Below are 17,977 nucleotides of genomic sequence, written 5' to 3' on the forward strand. Positions count from 1 at the left end.
GGATAAAGAACAGGTGCTAGGGAAGGACAAATCTGATAAAATTCTGTCTGTTTTTCATTTTTCCAGTTCAGTTTGTGCATCAGTTTGCATTTTTTTATTTTAAAAAAAGTCCTTGTGAATCTTTGCCATCATTTCTTCTAATAATATACGTTTGTGTGTGCTATTTTGCCTGATCCAGACATTTTTGCAAGCAGATTTCCCTAATATGATGCATTTTGGTGTGTTAATTTCACTTAAGTTGTCACTATCAAAATTCGGTATCCTGATGGTCAGTTTACAGTAAGCACGCAACTTACGTTCATTTAACTTGTGCACATTCAGTTTTATGTGCTTGGCAAATAATTGAATGAATGGATGAATATGAAAAACAGGGTGGAAAGGATGCATCCAGATAAAAAGACTTTGGCAATCCCACCTGACATTGAACCCAGAGTGTTTTGACTATATGTGATATTTGCTTTAGGCACAAACCTTGGAATGTAACCCTTGCATAAGTTGAGGGCTTACTGTACAAATGAAACTGAATGTAGTGGCAAAACCTTTCATTTTCTCTCTTTCTTAAAAATCAAAAATATACCCTCCCTATGTAGAAAAAATCAAAATGTGAGAAAGAATGTGAGAAAGCACTCTAAACCAGGGGCATAGCATGCGCTGCTGGTGCCTGGGGCAGCCACACACATACCCTGGGGTGTGCGTGCCTGGGGGGGGGGGTGCATGGAGGGGGAATGGAGCCCGTGCCCAGCCCTCACCACTGACACCCCGCCCACCAGGGCCAAGCGGGGATGTGCAGCGGCGCAGGGTGGCAAGGAGCCAAATGCCCCCCCATGCACCTGGGGCCACTGTCCCCTGGCCCTCCCCATGAGACGCCAGTGTTCTAAACTGGCATACTGGTTTTCTATGTGCATGGAGGTCCATTTGGTTTTTAAGGTTAAGAAACATTCAAGACGTGTTCTTTCCTCTCCCTGCACCTAAAGTGCTACAGGCCAGAAGAGCTTTATTTGTTTTATTTATTACACTTTTATTCCACCTTTACCCTGGTGAGCTCAAAGCAGCTATAAGGCTCCAACTCTGTCCATTAGGCCAGGAGAGAGTGACTGGATCAGGATCACCCATAGACATTCTCAGCTGTCCTAGCCATTGGCTCCACCACTTCACTCAGCTGCATGTAATAATTTATATGTATTGGTACTAATTTAGGAATAGTTACTAGAAGTTAAATTTCACAGAAGGCGATCTGATTTTCCATCGGCATGGCCCCGTTAGGTGGCATAAACCCCAATGATTTCAGGAGAACCGCCAAGTGAAGATGGTTAGGATTGCCCTGTAAAGCTGTACTCATTCTCTACTCATTTATTTGGAAGCAAGCCCTATTGAACTCAATGGGACATACTATTGAGTATCAGAGGACTGCACTGTAATGTGAGAGAAACAGGGCGAGTCGATTCAGAAGAATAAAGGAACAAGAAATAATGGCAAAAGGAGAAGTGAGTTGGTAATCTCTCTGAAACACACACACACACACACACACACTTCCAATCAGGCTCCCGTAACGAAAGGAAAATTAAATGACCAAAAGCACATAATGCAGATTTTGCAGTTCTCTGACAACTACTTTGAGCCCTCACCTCCTTATCAGAATAATAAACAATAATATCCAGAGTAATATCATTTCAAGCTTTCACTTACAGAGAGACTTGCTGGCTGCTACCCCCTCAGGCTGACTGATGAAAGAGAGAAGAAAACTCGGGCTGCCCAAATGACCCCCACCTCCAGCCACAGAATAAAAATGCATATCTGACTGGCAGACACAAGTCACCTGAGTGGAGGCAGGTGGTGAGCAAGGAAGAGATGGAGGAAGGACAAAAACAGAGAGAACTCCTCCCGGACTACCTAACCCGTTCCCACCTGTGTGTGAGAGAGAGTTGAGGGAGCTGCTGCTTTATAGAAAACATCATGTAGAAGGTGCATTGGCCACCACAGAAGACAGATAGGAACAACTTTCAGGCTTCTCAGTGAGTGGAAATTTAAGGATATGGGTATTGGGGTGGGGGGTGTTGAGTGATCTTGATCATTTGGGGGACAGACACCTGGAATGGATCAGGGAAGATTGGGATTGCTGGAGCAGTGTTTCCTTTGCCTTGAGACCAGGGTGGAGTTTCAGAGTAATGCTCATATGGCCAAAAGGACAGTCCAGCTTTAAACTGCCCAATGGAAACCTTTTGCCAGTGATGGGCTTTCAAGTGAGTCCTCTTTCTCTGGAACAGAACCAGTAAATATTTCTGAGGCATTGTACCTTACAGCCATCTTTTCCTAGGGTGTAAACTGCTCCCAGTGCCATAACATTTCCAAATTTCATTTCAAATTTTCATCCCTTCTCTCTACACATCACCTGCTCAATTTCCACTAAGACTTTTATACATTTCTTAATAACCTCAAAGTAGTCTAGTATGGTAAATCTCTTGTATAACTAAAGTAATCATTTGTATAAAATTTGTATTAATTTGATCACAATTTGTTAAAAAGTATGCAAAATCAATAAAAATAATTGGAAAAAATAAAATTACATAGAAATAAAGAAAGCTTGAAGAAATATCACATAAAGTGAGGGGGGATGGAAAGCTATGAAGATTACCAGAGGTCACAAAGGAAATTTAGTTGCTATAAAAGAACTTATTTTGAACTATATGTAATTGGACAGGCTACAGGTGGGAACTGAATCCACTTAGAGAGTAGTAAGGTCAAGAAGAACACCAGAGGAGCTAGATATTTAAGAGTTAAACCATAAATTATAGACCAAACTGACTATTTTTGAATATTGCAAATAGTTTAATGAATGACTGATTTGAATGAATTATCTTTAACTGAATCACCACTGATTGATTTTACTGAAGAACAGCTGGCTGGCTTTTGTAGATTTGATTGCCTCTGAGCCATGTTCACCTGCGACACTATGACAGGTTTTCCGGCCCTGTGAGCACAAAGGGCACTTAAGCAATTGTGATGGGTTTTGAAATGAATCCTCCTTCCATGCTGCAGAAGTTGTCTCTGTTTGTGAGGCATGGTATCTTAGGGGCTCCTTTCTCTAGATCACAGGCACAGAGTTGCACCCAACATTGAGGGGGCTGACATGTGTGCAATGCATGCGCAGCAAGCAGCGCATTATGCTTCTACTTTCCCAAATAGTCGCCTTTGACTGGACTTAATCATCCAGGGGTTCTTTACCTTTCCCCCCTTTTAATCTTTATCTGACACATAAGCCAGGTGTCAAAGCAGAGGGCATGGCACGATGACCGTAGCAACCTAGCAGCTATGGGCACTGTTCCTTTTGAGTGACACTGGTCCCATCTGCACTATACCTTTAAAATAGTCTCATGCCTCTTCAAAACAGCCATGTCTTCCCCCAAAGAATCCTGGGAAGTGTAGTTTGTTAAACACTGAGGGACGCTAGGCAAATCCTATTCCCCTCACAGAGCTTCCATTTCAAAACAGTATAACAATCTATGCCTCTTCTGGGGAACTCTGGAATTTGTAACTGTGTGTGAAGAAGTACCTTCTTTTCTCGGCAGTTTAATTTTCAGTTCCTTTCCTAATGATCCCTAGCATGGATTTTCCTTTTTCATAGCTGCCGCCCACTGGTTCAACATGGTCACTGAGCTATCACCATGATCCCAAGGTCTTGTTCCTGGTCAGACCCTGCCTGTTCAGACCCCAGAAGCATATATGTAAAATTAAGTTTTTCGAGTTGACATGCATCACTTACTCTTGCTTACATTGAATTGCATTTGCCATTTTGCCACCCATTCACTTAGTTTGGAGAGGTCCTTTTAGTGAACCTCTTAGTATCGACCCCACTTACCTGTGAGTATGTCTTGCTGAAGTCTGCAATCTCATTGCATATAGGCTGCCTTTGGCAACAAACACCACTCCAGAAACAAGAAAAGCAAAGAGGTGCCTGTATACATCAATGAATATATAAATAGCACAAATTGCAAAGCAACTTGTATATCTTAACATATAATGTGTGTCTGTTTTTTTAAAGTTCATTGTTGAGAATTAAAGTGACTCGCTTCCACAGCAATAATCTGTGTTACTGCAATGGGGGTCAAATGGGCAGGTGGGAGGAAAGCCACTTGACAGTCCATTTTCAACAGATTCCTCTGACATCCCTGATCACAAGTAGCACAGGCCTGGCCTAGGCTGCACATTTTATCATAAGAAGAGGAGTTTGAAACCCTTCTGTGAAATTTGTTCACCATGCTCCCTTATTCTTCCCTTCAAATTCCTACAGATGTTGGCTCTGTACATAGCTCTTTATGTTTTCTGCAAATTTGGCTTAAATGCTTGGAGTGCTCTTATCTCATTTAAAGTTTACTCCACCTCAAGCAACTCAAAATGCTTGTCATAAGAAAAGAACCCGTTTGCCCTCTTTCTGTTTTTGCACTCCGCCATTTTGATGAGCACAAAGGTTTGTACGCTGCTGCACCAATAGAGCTTGGTCTATTGACATAGATCAACTTGCCCACTTCATGCCACTTGTAAGAGATAATGACACTCGGCAGTCGTGATAAATTGGTTGGAGACTTTCCCCTGGAATGTGTGTCGTATGGGCTGGCTTCCAAACCCATTAAAGTAAATGGAAAACTTCCCTTTGACATCACGGAGGCATAAGCCCCCATGCTAGCAAAGAGTGGCGATAAATTATGAATGGTAAGTTATTGTGCAGTTGTTCTTGTTGCTGTGTATGCTGTGACAGAGAGCAAGGCTTTAATAAGGCAGTCTGCTGGCAGATACGGCAGGGCCAAAGGCTGGAAATGGGAACAAGCTGTTCCCTATTCGTCAGGCCCAGCAGATGTGCCAGTGTGAAAAGCTGGGAAATGGTTTTTTTCTTGTCGATGCCGGCAAAGAGGCATGCAGATCCATCCATCTCATTTCCATAAAGCACCTTCTGTTTTAGCTCAGGCTTTCAACAACATCGCTGTTCTCTTGGTGCCCCTGAGGTGTACAGAATGGGGAAAGCATTCTTTTGACTTCCCAGTGGAGGTGCTGTGTGTGTGTTTCTGCCACCCTATGGGGGGAACATATGTCTTGGAGGAGAAAAGGGACTTCAGAAAGGAACATTTTTAATGCCGCACAAAAGACAAGCTGGCATTTCCCCTCTGCTGCCTTGGGTGACTCAGACCCTAGATGGGCTTTCACTGCCACTGGTGGGTTGGCACAGCACCAAACCTTTTCAGACTGGATTTGTGTTTCATTAGGCTGAACTCAAGTGAGGCAAAGGGTGCTTTTTCAGGGTAAATCAGCCAAACGGGTTTTACTTAAACCCAGATAATTCTTAACAGATCCCCACAGGTAGCAGAAACAGTGGTTCTTCCTGCTTCCACCTCTTTGCACGGAGTGGCTTGCCCCTGGGAAGCTGCTTACTCGTAATAAGAGCTGACATTTACACAGAGCTTTGCATTTTGAAAGGTCTCTACAAACATTAACTAATTAATCTCTGCCGTAGTTCAGGTAGGAGCTGTTCCGCTTGGAGGAGAGGATGGAAACCAGGCTGCCGAGCTTAAATCTCGTGCCTAAGCCCACAAAGCAAATTGGTTGTGGAGTCTGATTAAAATGCAGCCTGTGCGAAAGTCCCCAAGAGACGCATATCTGCACTGTGGGCCAACCTGTGAGTCCTGGCGTGTGTTGCACTTTTTCACAAGAGTGAGTTCTGCACAGAACCCATTAAGAGACAAAGTGTAAGAAAGGAGATGTGGGAAGAGGCAATGAGTCTGCTCCTATGAAAGCAAGTATCCTTCAAGAATATGTGGTCTTTCCCCCTTAATTCAGAATTTCATTTGGATATTGTTCAGAGTCCCTAGAAGGGGATAGGAATATGTCATGCTGCCTGCTTTGCATATATGCTAATCAGAGTATAATTATTTTTAGGAAGTTTCACTTCTACCCAGGGAACATCTGAAGCTGGGGGTGTCTTTTGGGCATGGGTGGGTTGTATGCGAATGGAAGCCAAGCAAATGTAAAAATATGATGTACCCCAACCTTGACCCACTTACACGTTCAAAGGAGGAGGCGGACAGGGAGACGGCGCCTCACAAAGAGCCATCTTCCTCCACTCCAGGGCCTTTCAGGCCTGAGGACACCAGGCAGTCACCTGCGAGCCGTAAGAGCCCATTGCACAAACTGAAGGTTCCTCTGTGAATACAGTGACTCTGTTGGATTTTGTATGGTATCACGTTAAGAAGTCACCAGATTGCTTCTTCACACTGTGCTGCTGAACTGTTTCTGGATTACTATTCCTTCTCCTCACACTATGAGAATTTCTTTCAGAAATACACAACAGTGTAAATCTTGATTGCAAGTACGCAGACCCTCTGGAGAATTAGTACTTGCACAAGGTTATTCTACCTTGAAATATCTGAGGTGGAGGGCAATCCCGAGTGGGCACACTTTTACAAAAACTCCAATACAAATCTTTTTTTGACTGTGTTTTGTCTGGTTAAAACCTGATTAGAATGGTTTTTGTCCCAAAGCAGTGTCAACATTATTAGAAAATTCAAATTTAAGGCTGAAAATAACTTTCCTTCAAAAAGTGTACATGCATATACTACATCCATTAAAGAATTTTCACATTCTGTTCCTTCTCCCCACTCCCAACCCCCAGTTCATCTTACTCTGTGTTCTACTACTCTTGAGTTCTGCTTTAACTAGAAGAGTTCCTCCAACACCATCAGGACCGCTGGTCCCCATCTTGATTCTGTGGCCCAGATGTTCAAAGTACAAGGTTGGTTACTTACACCTGTAGGAGGCCACTTGTCAAGGGAAGTGTATCTCCCCATAACACTACACTTGACTGGGGCCCCATCTGCACATAGGAAAAAAATAAAAAAATCCTGTAATTCTGGTGCTGGAGCCTGCACAGTATGCTACAGCTTTCAGTTCCTTCCTCTCCTCCAGTGTTACGGATATAAATGTGTGTGTGTGTGTGTGCGCGCGTGCGTGCGTGCGCACTGAGAATACATTACGAAGAAGCTTCCTTAATAGGATTAAGATTCATTTTGTGTGGTATTTTATTGATGAACAAATTGACTTCACACTGGTAAATAGTAATAATAATAATAATAATAATAATAATTAATAATAATAATAAATTTATTATTTATACCCCGCCCATTTGGCTGGGTTTCCCCAGCCACTCTGAGCGGCTTCCAACAAAATATTAAAATACCATAATACATCAAACATTAAAAGCTTCTCTAAACAGGGCTGCCTTCAGATGTCTTCTAAAAGTCTGGTAGTTGTTGTTCTCTTTGACATCTGGTGGGAGGGCGTTCCACAGGGCGGGTGCCACTGCCGAGAAGGCCCTCTGCCTGGTTCCCTGTAACTTGGCTTCTCGCAGTGAGGGAACCGCCAGAAGGCCCTTGGTGCTGGACCTCAGTGTCCGGGCAGAACGATGGGGGTGGAGACACTCCTTCAGATATACTGGACTGAGGCTGTTTAGGGCTTTAAAGGTCAGCACCAACACTTTGAATTGTGCTCAGAAATGTACTGGGAGCCAATATAGGTCTTTCAAGACCAGTGTTATGTGGTCTTGGCGGCCACTCCCAGTCACCAGTCTATCTGCCACATTCTGGATTAATTGCAGTTTCTGGGTCACCCTCAAATGTAGCCCCACACAGAGCGCATTGCAGTAGTCCAAGCGGGAGATAACTAGAGCATGCACCACTCTGGCAAGACAGTCCGTGGGCAGGTAGGGGACTCAGCCTGTGTACTAGGTGGATTTGACCTGCGCTTCCATGGACAGCTGTGAGTCCAGAATGACTCCCAGTCTGCGCACCTGGTCCTTCAGGGGCACAGTTACCCCATTCAGTACCAGGGAGTCCTCCACACCTGCCCGCCTCATGTCCCCCAAAAACAGTACTTCTGTCTTGTTAGGATTCAACCTCGATCTGTTAGCCGCCATCCATCCTCCAACCGCCTCCAGACACTCACACTGGATCTTCACCGCCTTCACTGGATTTGAAAGAGAGGTAGAGCTGGGTATCATCTGCATACTGATGAACATCCAACCCAAACCCCCTGATGATCTCTCCCAGCATCTGCATGTAGATGTTGAAAAGCATGGGGCAGAGGACAGAACCCTGAGGCACCCCACAAGTGAGAGCCCAGGGGTCTGAACACTCATCCCCCACCACCACTTTCTGAACACGGCCCAGGAGGAAGGAGCGGAACCACTGTATAACAGTGCCCCCAGCTCCCAGCCCCTCTAGACGGTCCAGAAGGATGTTTTGGTCGATGGTGTCAAAAGCCACTGAGAGATCCAGCAGAACTAGGAAACAGCTCTCACCTTTGTCCCTAGCTCGCCGGAGATCATCAACCAGTGCGAGCAAGGCAGCTTCAGTCCCATGATGAGGCCTGAATCCCGAACTGGAAGGGATCCAAATGGTACATAACAAAGGTACATATATTTGCATTAAGTCCGCACACCCCATGTACATTCTCATTGGTTGAAATTCTGTGTGAATCTAATATGGATGCAGTCATACACAGAATCACAGGTCTGCTTTTTTGTCATGTTTTCTCAAAGGACACGAAATGCACACCAGAAAAGGAGAGTAAAAGACCAGAAGAAAGAAAGAAAGAAAGAAAGAAAGAAAGAAAGAAAGAAAGAAAGAATTCAGTAAACGCTACATAGCCTGTATACCTTACAAAATTCAGAAATGAAAAATGGAGTAACAGAGAATTCCTTGTTCAGAACTCAAAAATCCAGAGAGAAATTAATATGAGGCAAATTTCAGAAAGATTCTCAATCCAAGTAAAGGTGGAATTTTGCATGGATCAACTTGGTTGTCTCAGAGTAGCCCCATTGAAAATAATGAATTTAAGTAATATGTATTAACTTCAGTAGATACAGTGTATGTAAACTAGTGTTTATTATTTATTCTTATTTATTAAATTTGTATACTGCCCTAAACCCTCAGGTCTCAGGGTGGTTCACAGGATAAAAACGCAATAAAAACACAAAATACATAATAAAAAAGCGCAACCCAATAACCCCTTCCCAACACATTTTAAAAGGGCATTGGATGTCAATCTGCCGAAGGCCAGATTAAAGAGGAGCATTTTTGCCTGGAGCCTAAAGGTGTATAATGAAGGTGCCAGGCAAACCTCCCTGGGGAGAGCATTCCACAGACTGGGAGTTGCAGCAAAAAAGGCTCATTTTCATGTTGCCACCCTCCAGACCTCTCAAGGAGGAGGCACACAAAGAAGGGCCTCAGGATGGTCTCATATGGAAAGAGGCAGTCCTTGGGGTATTGCAGTCCTGAGCCATTCAAGGCTTTACAGGTCAAAACCAGCACTTTGAAACCACTCATAGACTTCCTAATCAGCAATAGTTTCTCTGAAGTCCTTTTAGACTCTGTTAACATGTCCTGTTTTTATGTGCATCACTGTACAGCACTGTGCACCACATGCATTCTATGTGCATTAACAGCCACGATAGCTCATAGCAGTACGAGTGAAAAGAAGCATGTGAGCAATGCTTATTTGCAATGTTTAAAAGTGGGTGAAATTGTAATAGATTGGGGAAACAGTGGCTCTGAGCAGGTTTGGAAAAAATGTGAGGAAAACAGTTATTGTCACAAATATTTTCATACCCTTCAATATGGCAGTTTTCACATTGAAAACCAGTGGTATAGCACCATCTAAGGACATCCCTAGACTGTGTTAGGTATCTGTGAGCCTACTCATGTGAGCATAGCCCTCTGACGCTGCCAGAGGATAAGGAACTCACTTGTTGGACCAACCCAACAGGGTTATGCATGTTCAGTTGTGTGTTTGATTGTAGCCATGATGTTCTGCCTCCTTAAAAGGGTTGAAAAACACATTACCAGCAGTATTCCCCCAAAGCTGGAACTCATAATGAAATCTAAACTGTAACCTTCAGTACGTCTCTTACTATTCTGTAGGTATGCCATGTAGTATAGTGGAACAATATCTGTATTCTGATACCGTTGCCACATATAGGGTATTGGGAAGAATGTTATATTTCCATTTTACTTGTTCTGTATGTTTTATATTTAAAATAAAATTTAAAAACAAATCAATTACTTTTGTCCAATATTACCTCTGAAAACATCTTAGCTGTAAACCCATGAGATACTGAGCCATGAAGAAGCTGGCAACAACATCCTCTCCAAAATGTCAACTACTTCTTATCACTTAGGGCTGTCATACGTCTGGATTTTCCCAGACATTACCGGGATTTCAAAGGCGGAATTGATGTCCGGGTTGAATTTCCAAAAAGTGGCACCTTGTCCTGGATATTAGGCAAGTCTGTCGAGAAAGTTCAACAACTTTCGGGCTGTCCTGGTTTTTACTTTTTGAAATATGGCAACCCTATATTACTGCTCAGTGAAGAAATGGTCCATGTAGGCCAGCAGGATTGCCCTTAGGAGATGACACAGGTCTTCTTTGCTTTGGCAGCAGAAGTGAAGCTTTCTTCCAGTTACTTACATGATTGCCTCCTGCTGAGGCTCTATAAGAACCAGCACACAAGAACAACTGGTGCTTTTCTTTTGTACCAAAGCTACCAAACTTGTGAAGCTTATCAAAGATGTGCATATCAGTGTAAGTCTGTGTGGTCAGCAGGGATCCTTTATTTCTGTCATTCATGTTCATTCTATTCCCTTTCCTCATCTAGAGAGAGTCACATGCTGAAAGAACACATCTGTGTATAGAAACATGTGTAGAACTCCTGCCATTTGCTAAACACACAGAATTGTGGACAGGGCTGGCCCATGTAGTGGAAATGGCTGGTGCTAGACCACATGACCCACAGTAGCCTCCATGTGCTAAAATAAAATTCTTGCTTTTATAAAGCCCTGCTTTGTTCACTTCCTCTGCAAATCCAGCCCAAAAGCACCAGTAAATCCTAGCATCAGAGTTTGAATGTTCCATAAGAATATTTGTAACTAACAGCTGGCGATGCTTTCATGTGGCCTGGAATGGAATCAGAGCTGGGGAGGTTTTTTTAGGAGATCCTTTTCACTCCAACGGCACATTGATTTTCATGGCAACTGCTCAATACTGCACTTTGATTCCTATTTAAACAGGTTGCGCAGCATCCCTGGTAAACCAAAGTCATGTGTTTGTCAGATAATATAAAAATAGCCCAAGAAGCTGCCATAGGGAGAATCCATAATTGCATCTCCCTGCTACCTTAGGAGGACAGACTTCCCTGTCCTTTGTAAGGAGCAATTGTATCCAGGTGCTCTTCAGTGCAATCTAAAAGAAATAGGCAAATCCATAAGCATTTTTCACCGTCAGTCTTTGCCAGCTACCTGGGATGTGTTGATGGCTTCCAGCAAGTTCATAGTGATCCCCTCCATATTTATTTTCTGCTCGCCCGCAGCCAGGCTGTCACAGTCTTGCTATGTCATGTGTCAAAGCTTTACTGATGCTCAGAGTTTGAAATTCAAAATGAATGGCGTGCAGTTACTCCCAGTGAGCTTTCATGATTCACATGGATGTAGGGCTAAGATGAAGCATTGCTAACAGTCTGTAATCAGACTTAGGATAGTCACTGTCTTGAATACTTTGGAAGCATCTGCAAGAAAGGCACTGCTACACCAAAACTAATCTGTGCAATTTCCTCAGAACTGCAGAAAATGTTAACTGATTAAAGCCATTACTTCAGAAACCATAGGAAGCAACTATTTTCTTTTATAAGAATTCAGAACCACCAAGGAAATGTTCTATCATTAATGGAAGCCACTCAAGGACTCCCATTATCCATGAAAGAGAGAAATTTGGCCCATTTTCCTGCTGGGGCCAGATACCCAAAAGCATTCCAGGCCTCCCTCCCTCTTTCTTTTCTTTTAAAAAGAATCTGAAAAACTCTGAATGGAGGGAAATGGGGTATCAAAGGTAGATCAGCTCTACTTCAGGACCATTAATCTGCCAGATGAAGAATCCTTTAAACCAGGGTGGAGAACCTGTGCCCCACCAGATGTTTGTGGACTCCCAACTCCCCTATTGCAGGCTGGGTGGGATGAGAGCTGGAGTTCCACCTCTGTTTTAAATCATATGGAGAACCTGCTTCTTAATAGTTTGGGGGACTTTCCGGAGGAGAGGAATCCATTTCCTCTGAAATGAATTCCCCTAACTCCTTCACTGGTGATCTTTTTATGAAGCCTCATTTGCCTGTCTCTAATTAAGACCTATTTAAAGGTTCTAAGAAATACATCTACCCCAAAACCTCCAACTGCCCCAGCTGCTGCTTGTGTTCTGTGTCTGTGTTCTAGGCATAGTGGCCCAGAGGGTCTGTAACCTTAGAACTGGTCGGTGTCAAACTCCATTGCCTTCCATTTGCACGATAGCAAACTCTGACCATTTGAGCTGAGCAGCAGCATTGCTGTGAGGGAAACCTACCCAATGCTACGCTGAACTGTGTTTCATGTGGCTTCTGGTGCTGCCTCTATGAATTTATGTATTCCTTGCACTGGGAGAAATGAAGAACACATGCTTCAGCACATGCATTGCAGCAAAAATAGACTCATTTTTCTCTGGATGGATATAGAAGCCCATTGGGCTTGCCTTGGTTATGTCAAAACGATTGCATAAGATTTTTGTGATGTACAACAGAATCAAACAAATGAATTCTACAAAATGTGATGTTATGGCTATATAGTGAATACTGGGAATTTTCTGTTATGAGCAGTGATACTGATGTTATCAACCATCTGAGGGTCTCATTTGTTGTGAACATGCTGTGTTCCTAAGCATGCATATACCAAATTAAAACACCCTGTTTACTGCAACATCCTTTCAGATAAATATTTTAACCTTCCTGGCTGAGCCCTTCAACAAGCATATTAATGGAATCTATTTCTCTGATGCAGATAAAACTCACTGGAATCACTCCCTTGAATGTCAGTGGACTGAAAATCAGCCTGCTACAGACACAGGGAAACAAGATTGGCATCCCCTCTGCCTGTACTTGGGGTATAAATCCTCGTGTTTCCTTTTGAATCCCATGGTGTATTCTCAGTTCTTGATTAGACCTGCTCTATATTTAGCAGTTTGTTCCCTATCCCGTCTTTTACAGCATTTGAATGTGTTGTGTTTATAATGAATGGCTGTGAAGTTAAACTCCGAGTTATATAGTCTTAATTAATACTTCAGTCTGGAGAGAACTGAAGATCTGCTCTGACAGATGGGCCAGGATTGGCTTAGAAGCTGTGGACATGATTGCTGCAAGACTTTGGCAACCCATCAAAAATACATAAATTCAGGGCACCTGAAGAAAATATGTAAGAGACCAGATTATTGCTAAATGTCTTTATTTATCTTTCCCAAATGCTATGTAGCTTACAAAATGGAGATTAATCAGCCAGTATTTTACAGGAGAAAATTAAACATTCATTTGGAGACCAGGGTTGCTCATTTAGAAAGACAGCTCGATAACCACTGAAGACACGCCTGTAATCTGTCCAAGGAAGCCATGGCGTGCAAATGACAAAGTTGTTGGTGTGCCACACTCGCAGGTAAGTTGTTTTGTTTCTGCACGGCTCTGCCTGCCAAACTTGTTGCCAACAAGGTCCTGCTAGCTCTCTCCTTCATCTTATCTGCTTACACAGAGCCAACGTTCCATTCTCTCCCTCTCTCTATGTTCTGTCAGTGTTCTTGCAACTTATGACTGTACCTTACTTTAGGAAAAATGTACTTAGAATGCATGCAGCAAAGCAATGAGTACAAAAGCAGATTAAGCATGATTACTTACTCTAATCAGGACAAACGATGAATATATTTGATTCTTGCTCCATGTGCTTCTCAATCCCTTTTCCTTGCCAGGTGTATGGGGGCGGGGTCTGGAACACCTATCCAAGAGCAAAGAACCCAGCATAGATTTATGCAACAAAACTGGTGCATTGGCCAGGAAAGTCTTTCTGCCACCCTAGCGATCGTCAGACCCAGGCCCAGTGCAGTTCAGACCGACTGCTGTGATGGTGCTGTCACCACCAGGTCAGGGAGCGTGAGTCTGCCGCCCCTCTCCTCAACTGGCCTGCACCGTGCGCAGCTCCTCTGGAGCAGAAAGTGGCTGGGGCAGCTCCATGCCTGGGTCAAGCTTGACCCGGGGCAGAGACAGGTTGCAGCGCACATGGGATGAGGTGCACAAAGAGAGATGTTCACCCTTGCGGGTCCTGCTCGGCTGCTCAGTGCTTGCCTGGTGGCGGGGCGGGGGATGGGGTCCAGCACAGGGGGTGGCAGAGCCCTAATACTGAGGGGGCTGAAGCGCCCTCCGTCCCATATACTTGGTACCCCTGGGGTGAATGGATGTTATTCATGACTATCTCCAGACGTGGTTCTGGTGGGGGGGGGGGATGCAGTGGACAAAGTTTGTCTGGTTGATGTCCCCAGACTGGAATGCGGCCTTGAAGAGACAACACTGCAGTGAAACACCTCACCAGTGAAGGATGTATGAGTGCTTAAAGAGACAAAGAACTGAACTTGTAACAACACATGTCTGGAAACAAAAAATGAAAGGAAGGGCTGCACGTGCGTTACAGATTATATACATTAAGGATTAAATGGAAGTTGCTGTTTATAAGGTGATACAAAGGGCAACTGAATGAATGAACAACATAATGTAGATACATCGTGGACGTATCCTGTAACAGGGAGGAAAATATTTTCTTCTTTAGGAAGTTTTATTAAACTAAATAAACTTGGTTTAATTTGCAATAATTTGGAAAATTAATAGAAATAACCGACAAAAAAAGTAGTTTCCCCTTTAAATTTCTGAAGTCATGGCCTGGCCACAGAATGCAAGATTCCCTCAAGTGGATGGATGCCCCCCCCCAAGAGGCTCTGAGGCAGGGTTGCCATACCTTTGGTTTTCCCAGACACGTCCAGGGAAATTTACATATACAGTCCCTTGAGTGCCACGGACCTCGAAAAACGAGAATCCTCCCCTTTCAATCTATTGGACGCGCCCCCCCCTTCTTTCATGGGAGAACACGCACAACCTTTGGGATGTGTTTTTGACCACTTCTGAGAAAAGAGCAGTATGGGCCCATGCTAAGACCATAGCCTCTTATCATTTGTTGAAGGTTCATGAACTGCAGCGGGAAAAGGATGAGTCACCTAAGTTTTGGGAGAGAATCTTTACTACAATGAGACAGTTTAGTGAGCTGGACCCTGTAGCAGCAGAAACTGCTTGGGTAGTGGCAATTATAGGTAGGAGGTGCCTATCCAGACATTAAAGGTAAAGGGACCCCTGACCATTAGGTCCAGTCGTGACCGACTCTGGGGTTGCGGTGCTCATCTCACTTTATTGGCCGAGGGAGCTGGCATACAGCTTCCGGGTCATGTGGCCAGCATGACTGAGCCGCTTCTGGCAAACCAGAGCAGCGCTTCGTACTTTCAAACTGCTAGGTTGGCAGGAGCAGGGACCGAGCAACGGGCGCTCACCCCATCATGGGGATTCGAACCGCCGACCTTCTGATCGGCAAGTCCTAGGCTCTGTGGTTTAACCCACAGCACCACCCACATCCCATCCAGACATTAGGCACCAGTTAATGAACATTCGACAGCTTATTTACCTTCTTTATCACCTTCCTCATTCCTCCTAAAACATCCTGAAAATACACCTTTGCCTTTGCTTGTCCTTTCACTGTCCCCACTTCCCATCCTCGTGTTCCTGCCGGGGGACCTCAGGGTGACCTTCAGCTAGTTGGGCAACATTTGCCCCTATGGCATGAGGCTGGGGTCTTCTCAGAAGTAGTCAAAAACGCATCTAAAAAGCATATCCAAAAGGTTATGCATGTCCTCCCAAGTAGGGGGGGGGGGCATCCAATAGATCGAAATGGACTATTAATGTTTTTGGGGTCCTCTGAGAAGGATGGATTCTGGTCCTTCCAGCTATACAGGTCCGTGGCACCAAAGGGACTGTATACGTAAATTATGGCATTATTAGCACTTAGAGCCTCTTGGAGGGGCAACACCCACCCACTTGAGGAAATTTTGCATTCTGTGGACATGACTTTGGAGAGTTAAAGGGGAAAGTCCTCTTTTTTTGGCCAATTGTTTATTATTGATTTTACAAATTAAACCAAGTTAATTTAATTTTATACAATTTCTCTTTTAAAAAAAAACTGTTTTCCCTCCCCATTACAGGATATGTCCAAGATGTATCTCCATTGCTGTGGCCATTGTCACTTCATTGTCTAGATGACATCATTTCACTTGCCATTGTTGTTCATTCAGCTGCTCCTTTAATCACCTGACAAACAGCAACTTCTATTTAATCCTTAATATATATAATGTGTGACACATGTGGTGTGTTGTTACAAGTTCAGTTCTTTGTCTGTTTAAGCACTCATAAATTGGGGTTGCTGAATTAGTAGAGATTGCTACAAAGGTATGGAGACAGAGGGATGATGTGGAAGTAAAGGAAGCAGAGAAAAGGCAGACCCACTTGAGGGCGGCAGCATTTCAAGACAAAAGATGTCCAGAGGGGGGGGCTCAGCCCAAGGTTCGCAATAGGTGACCCTTTCTGTGGAAAAACCCCTAGGGCCCAAACAGTGTGCCTACAGTAAGGAGCAGGGACACTGCAAAAAGAGTTGTACTCTCAGGAAAGGAATCCAAAGGTCTTGAGAGCACTCAGGTTAGAAGAAGAGTTGGAGGAGTGATGGGGACTGGGATCTGGCACCTCCCTATGGCAAAAAGCGGCGCAGCCTTGCCAGGCCACAAAAAAGGAAAAGGACATACTGCCTCTAAGCGGGCCAGGAAGCTTGCTGAGGAGAGTCTTGTGGGAGCTGCTTTGTTCTGTCTGCTATTTTTTCCACTTCTTTCGAAGGAGACCTGAAAGGCAAGCATGGACATGACTCAGAATCAATGGGATTTCTGGTGGTTGTGGATTGTACCCACACTATTCAAACATCATTTAGATAATCACGGAGCCATTGCATGTGGCAGTTGACACAAGTGCTGAACCATTTGCAGTACCACCATCTGCCGCAATTAATGCAAAGCCTGAGCCTGCAAATACAAGGAACTGAATTGTAGCAACACACCCACCCAGAGAGAGTGCGCCTTTGGATCTTGCCACACAAGAGGTTTTCTCCTGTAATGCTGATGACCGCCAACAAATATATTTTGTTCTTGTTTAATACTATGAGAATCTCAAGGCATCAGTCAAATGAGGAGGGAGGCAATTTCCACCCATTCTCTCTCCCTGCCTCACCCACATGTCTCTTGGCGGCGGGGGGGGGGGTCTTCTCTTAGAACATGGCCTTAACTCTCCCTTCAGTTGGATAGCACTCTATATCGTTATGGGTTGCTGTTGCTGAATCCACCCACATTTTAATTTCTACAGGGGCAGAGATTCAACGGTGTATCAGTTGCATTATTAATTCACAATGAGTTTGCAGTGAGCTGTGAAATCTCTCATCTATCCTGCATATCAACAGTAAAGACCTGGTTGCTGTCTATGGGTTGGAGCCAGGCAAAGTTAGTAGAACTTAGTTTCCATTGAATCAACTGGACTGCAGCAGTTAGTACTAACTTCAACTAGCATACTCCGAATCTAACCCAATGTGGTTAACATCTCTTCAAATAAGACACAAGCAAATTGTGTCCTCAGTTTTCTCCCCTTTCTGCTTTTGTTTAAATCAAAAATTAAAATACAATTAACTTTGTTAGTATGTCCTAGCTCTGGGAGCATCGATAGGGTTTTCTTTCTTCTGGTAAGGTGTCTTCTCCTGAACCGCCCTCCCATTCAGAGCCTGGTCACATTGCTCCATCTTCCAGGAATGAGCAGGACTTGACTGCTTGATCACCTCTCATCTACTCATGTTATATTCTTCAAAACCTCAACTTCCTTCCCTCAAGCTGGGAAACATGCCTACAGAGTGAGTCCACCTGGCTCCTGGGAGAGTTGTTAACTGAGCAAGTGATCCAAGAAACAGTTGACCCTCTT

The 17,977-nt window shown here is 44.0% G+C and overlaps 1 long non-coding RNA gene across 1 annotated transcript; it reads right to left on the reverse strand.

Moving 5' to 3' along the window:
- Positions 1–13,320: 13,320 nt before the first annotated feature.
- LOC307224373 lies at positions 13,321–14,969 on the reverse strand. Its single transcript, XR_013842480.1, has 2 exons — positions 13,778–14,969; positions 13,321–13,703 (listed from the first exon to the last, which is right to left on the reverse strand). It is a non-coding gene; the product is annotated as an uncharacterized lncRNA (long non-coding RNA).
- Positions 14,970–17,977: the final 3,008 nt, after the last annotated feature.

Source organism: Podarcis cretensis, assembly GCF_951804945.1.
Source record: "Podarcis cretensis genome assembly, chromosome: 1".
NCBI lineage: Eukaryota > Metazoa > Chordata > Lepidosauria > Squamata > Lacertidae > Podarcis > Podarcis cretensis.